Raw genomic sequence first — 6,000 nt, 5'->3', positions numbered from 1 at the left:
TTTCATATCAATTAAATGTACATTTTGGGAGACTGAAGGGAAAGCACTGTACTGGGTGCCAGTAGTGAATCAGACACAGTTCCTGACATCAAGGAACTTAGTGTTCAGAAGGAAAAATGATTACTCTCATGATCATTGGATAGTTGGGTCCTAGTCCTAGAACTGGAAGGGATCTTATGGGTCATCCATTCCAACTCTCTCATTTTATAGATGTAGAAACTGAGAGGTTTGGGGACTTGTTGAAGTCTCTCAAATGGTAGGTGTCAGGGCTTAGATGTTAACTCAGGTCTAACCAGGAAAACAAGTGAAGTTCTCTTTCTATTTCACTATTCTCCCTCTGTTTAAAAAAATGGTTAGAGGCAGCTGGGTGACTCAGTGAATTGAGATCCAGGCTTAGAGACAGGAAGTCCTAGGTTCAAATCTGGTCTCAGATACTTCCTAGCTGTGTGACCCTGGGCAGGTCACTTGACTCCCGTTGCCTAGTCCTTACTGCACTTCTGTCTTGGAACCAATACAATTTTGATTCTAAGATGGAAGATAAGGATTTTAAAAATTAAAATTTCTGTGAATTCCCAAAATATCAAAATATTAAAAGTTTAAGTGGAGTCACCTTCTCACTTCTCACTTAATTTTAATTGACCAAAATAAGAGATTCTCTGAATGGTGAAGAATATCAGAGTTTATTTAGTCCAATCCATTCCTGACTAAATCCTTTCTATGACAAGTCCAATAAATAATCATCTAGTCTTCACAGAGGAGCCTGCTGCCTCCCCTAGAACCCTGGAACAATTTTAGCTTTTTCCTTATGTTGATCCTAAATTGACTTCTCTATAATTTCCACCAATAACACCAAACATAGTTTGGCCTTGGGGGCCAACCAAAGCATGTCTAATCCCCTCACATGCCAACCCTTCAGATTCCTAGGGACTCTTATATCCCCTCCTCTCCCTGAGTTTTCTCTTCTCTAAACACTGCTGAGTTCCTATGCTTGAATGGCACAGACCGGAAGCCCAACTTTCTGGAAACTCAATTCCAGACTATTGTTATAGACCAGTGATGGTGAACCTTTTAGAGGGGCAGATGATGTCTTCAGGCATGTGTGAAGGAGGAGGGGAGAAGCCCAGCCACACCTCTTTCTGGTTTTCTAGTAATAAACTCTGGTGAAATCTGTGCTGGGGCGATGGAGGGCTGCCCACTCTGGCATGTGTGTCATAGGTTTGCCACCACAGTTATAGACAGAACTTCTCATTGTCCTCCTTAGCCTAGTGGGGAAAAGTCTAGTTTAAAGATGCTTTGTTTCCTGTGTCTTTCTTTCCCTTCTGGTGAATTTCTCTATCTCCTTACCTTTGCAGACATCCTCAGGACAAATAAAAGGGTATTCTTGAAAGGTATCTCTTAGGAGAAAAAGTATAAGCTAGAAAGACTTCCATGAACCGATGCAAAGTGAAATAAGAAGAAAGAGGAAAACATTGTTTGCAGTAACACCAATATTGTGGGATGATCAACTGTGATAAACTTATCTATTATTGGCAATACAACGATCCAGGAAAATTTTGGGGGATTTATCACAAAGAATTCTCTCTACCTCCAGAGGAAGAACTATTGGAGTCCTGAAGCAGATGAAAGTGATTTTTCAATTGCTTGTCTGGGTCTATGTTTTGGAGGTTTGGTCTTATAAGACTACTCACTTACAAAAATGAATACTATGGAAATATGTCTTACATAATAATACATGTATAACCCAGATCAAATTGCCTGCCCACACTGGGAGGGGAAAAGGAAGGGAGGAAGGGAGATGAGTTCAATCATATAACTTAGGAAAACTTGTGGAGAAATTTGTTATAATATATAATTATCAATAAATATTAATATTAATAAATAAGTGAATATTAATTTAAGTTTTTAAAAAAGAATGTAAGTTCCTTGAGAGCAAGGGATTGTTTCATTTTTATCTATCATTAATGCTTATCAAATGTCTAGAACATAGTGCTTAATGAATGCTTAAAGATTAATTGATTTCTCAAATTTTATTTTATTTTGCAAGGCTTAGGGTCTTATTTGTAAGTTAAGTAGTATCTCTTTCATTTAGTTCTGTAGCTCTGTACCTCCCCTCACTCCTAGTGCCTAGGATAGTTATCCATGCACACTTTATCAACTATTTGTGACTTTATGAGCACTCTTTATGTGAACACAGATCTCAGTCCTTTTGTAATTTACTATATGGGTTTCCTGAGCTTTTATGGCTAAAATAATTCAAAACTTGATGGCCAGTCTCTCTTCTGTTGACAAACGTCTCTGAACTTCGCAAGACCATAAATATAAAATTAATCATTGGGCTTGCACCCAAAAGTTGCTTCCTTTATAGATGTACCATTTGTTTTAATTAAATAAAAAAGATTTTCATTTCAATTCTAGTCCAATAAATCCGCAAACTAGGTTTCATTATAACAGACTATTCAAGAGCCATTTAGGCACAAAAATTCAAACCAAAGGAAGGCTAAAGAGCTGCTTCTTTCTGGGGATGCAGATGGCTAGTGTGGCCCTACTATTTTTTAACATTACAAATTTTATTTTTATTCTGCACTTTACAAAAACCAAATAAAATGAAAATTCCATATACATAGTAGAACAGAAAAAGAGAATTCTACATGAAATTGCAAATCTCTTTCAGGTACAGCTGCTCTTTCTTTTAAAATATATTATGCATTCAACTTGTAGCTTTCAAGATTGTCCTAGTTATTTGTTCTTCTTTCTGGCCTTCCATTTCTTTTTTTTTTGTACATCAAAAAGATTCCTCAATGACCCATTTCTTTTGCATTTTTAAAATTTTAGAATACTTGTTCTAGTCTCTCTTATGACTCTTCTTACACTTGGAAAAAGTAAAAGAATAACAAAAGAGCTGTGATAAATATGGATAGTCAAACATTTCAAATTCCCACATTGGCTGTGTCCAAAATGGTAGATTTCATTTGTCATCTGGAGGCCATCATCTCTATCAGGAGGTGGTGATTTTGCTTCATCATCAGTTTTCTAGGCTCATGGTTGGCCATTGCATGATTAGCGTCCAAGTTTTTTTCTCTTTTCCTTTTTTAAAATTACAATAACTTTTTAATTTTTTATTATATCAAAATTTTTTTAAATGTTCATTTTCTAATATTTTGCAAACCATATTATCTCTCTCCCTGTCAGCCCAATCCCCTCCACAAAAAGCAGGTAAAAGGATATATGTTGTACATAGGTTTGTCACATTGTCAAAGAAGATGCTTATTGTTTTCACTAGAGAAAAATTCATGGAGTATCGAGATAAAGTAAAAGATGACATGTTTCAATTTGCATTTGGGCTCTATGTTCTTTCTATGGTGGTGGATAGCCTTTCTTTTTTTTTATGTCATGAGTCCCTTAGAGTTGTCCTATATCCCTGCCTTGTGGATAATAATTGCCATTCACAGTTGATGATCATGCATTATTGCTGTTACTGTGAACACTGTTCTGCTTCTGTTCACTTCACTTCGCATCACTTCATATAAATCTCTCCAAGTTTTTGTGTGATTGTTGTTTGCCATTTATGTCACAGTAGTATTCCATTACAAACATATAACACAACTCGTTTAGCCATTTCCTAATTGATGGACCCCCTTCTGTTTCCGGATCTTTGCCACTACAAAGAGTCGCTATAAACATTTTTTTATAGGTAGGTACTTTCCTCCTATCTTTAATGTCTTTGCAATACAAACCTAATACTGGCATTGCTGGGTCAAAGAGTACATGCATAGTATTATGGCCCTTTGGTCACAGTTCCAGATTGCTCTGCAAAATATCTCTAAAATGCTCCCCAGTTCAGAGCTCCATCAACAGTATATTAAAGTTCTGTTTTTTTCAGATCCCTTCCAACATTTACTATTATCTCTTTTTTGTCATGTCAGCCAATTTGATTGGTATGACATGTCACTTCAGAGTTGTTTTCTCTAATTAATAGTGATTTGAAGCATTTTTTATATTATTAAAGTTAGTTTTAATTTCTTCATCTGAGAACTCTGTTCACATCCTTTGATTGTTTTCAATTAAGAAATGATTTATGTATTTACAAATTTGAATTCAGTTCTCTATATATTTGAGAATTGAAGCATTTGTCAGAGAGCTTTGCCACAAAGATTTTTCCACAGTTTGTTGTTTGCCTTTTAATTTTGGTTGCATTGATTTTGTTTGTGTAGAAACTTTCTAATTTAATGAAATCAAAGTTATCTATTTTATATCTCATGTTTCTATGTTTTATTTTGCCTAAATTCTTCCTTTATCCATAGGTTTTGACAGATAAACTATTTTGTTCTACCCTCATTTGTTTATGATATCCCCCTTTATTTGGAAATCATGTGTTAATTTTGACTTTAGTATATGGTGTGAGGTGTTGCAAAAGTTTGGTCCTTTGAGTTTGTCAAACACTTAAGTCTGATAATAGAGTCATTTACCATTGTGTGTCAAGTGCCTAAGCTATTTCATTTGTCCTCCACTCTATTTCTTGCCTAGTATTATGTTGTTTGATTACTGCTTTATAATATAGTTTGAGAAATGTTATAGCTAAACCTTTTTCCTTAAGATTTTTTTCATTAATTCTCTTGATAATCTAGGACTTGTTCTTTCAGATGAATTTTGTTATCACTTTTTTTCTTGCTCTTTAAAGTAATATTTCAGTAGTTTGGCTGGTGTGCAGCAAATAACTAAATTAATTTATGAAGAATTATCATTTTTACTGTATTGGCTCAGCCTACCCATGAGCAATTAATGTCTTCCCAGTTGTTTAGATCCGACTGTATTTGCTTAAAAATGTTTTATAGTTGTGTTTATGTAGTTTCCAAGTTTATGATGGGATGCAGATATCCCAGATATTTTATATTGACTACAATTATTTTAAATGGGATTTTTCTATCTCTTGCTGTTGAGCTTTATTGGCCATATAGAGAAATGCTGATTATTTTTGTTGGTTTATTTTATTTCCTTCAACTGTGCTAAAATTGTTAATTGTTTTGATTAGATTTTTGATTGATTCTCTAGGATTGTCTAGATATACCATCATCTAATCTGGAAAAAAATGATAGCTTTATTTCCTCATTGTCTTGTTTAATTCCTTCAGTTTCTTCTCTTCTAATTGCTATAACTCTCATTTCTAGTACAATATTGAATAGTAGTGAAGATAATTGGCATTCTTGGTTCACTCCTGATCTTATTGGGAAGGCTTCCACCTTTTCCCCATTACAGATAATATTTGCCAATGGTTTTATATAGAGGCTATTTATCATTTTGAGGAATGTTCCATTTACTCTAATGTTCTCTAGTGCTTTTTAAAAAAATCCTTACCTTCTTTCATAGAACCAATACTATTTATTGGTTTTCAAGGCAGAAGAGCAATGAGAACTAGTAATGTGGATTAAGTGACTTGTCCTGGGTCACACAGCTTGGGTGTATCTTAGGCCAGATTTGAACCCAGGACCTTACATCTCTAGGCTTGGCTCTCAATCCACTGAGCCAAACAAATCACTGAGCCCTTCTCCAGTGTTTTTTTTTCTCATTAATTAATTTAATTTAATTAATTTTGAATATTTTTTCCATGGTTACATGATTCATATTCTTTCCCTTCCCTCCTTCTTCCCCCCTTCTGTAGTTAATGAACAATTCAACTGGGTTTTACACGTATCATTGATCAAGACCTATTTCAATGTTATTAATATTTGCAATAGAGTGATCATTTAGAGTCTACACCTCCAATCATATCTCCATCGAATCATGTGATCAAGGAAATGTTTTTTTTTTTCTTTGTTTATACAATGTTTCAGTCTCTGTGTACAATGCTCTCCTGGTTCTTCTCCTTTCACTCTACATCAATTCCTGGAGGTCTTTCCAGTTCACATGGAGTTCCTCCAGTTCATTAATCCTTTTAGCACAATGGTATTCCATCACCAACAGATATCACAATTTTTCAGCCATTCCCCAATCGAAGGACATTCC

This window comes from Gracilinanus agilis, chromosome 4, assembly GCF_016433145.1.
Source record: "Gracilinanus agilis isolate LMUSP501 chromosome 4, AgileGrace, whole genome shotgun sequence".
NCBI lineage: Eukaryota > Metazoa > Chordata > Mammalia > Didelphimorphia > Didelphidae > Gracilinanus > Gracilinanus agilis.
The sequence above is the reverse complement of the archived record's forward strand: the minus strand, read 5'-3'. Positions refer to the sequence as shown.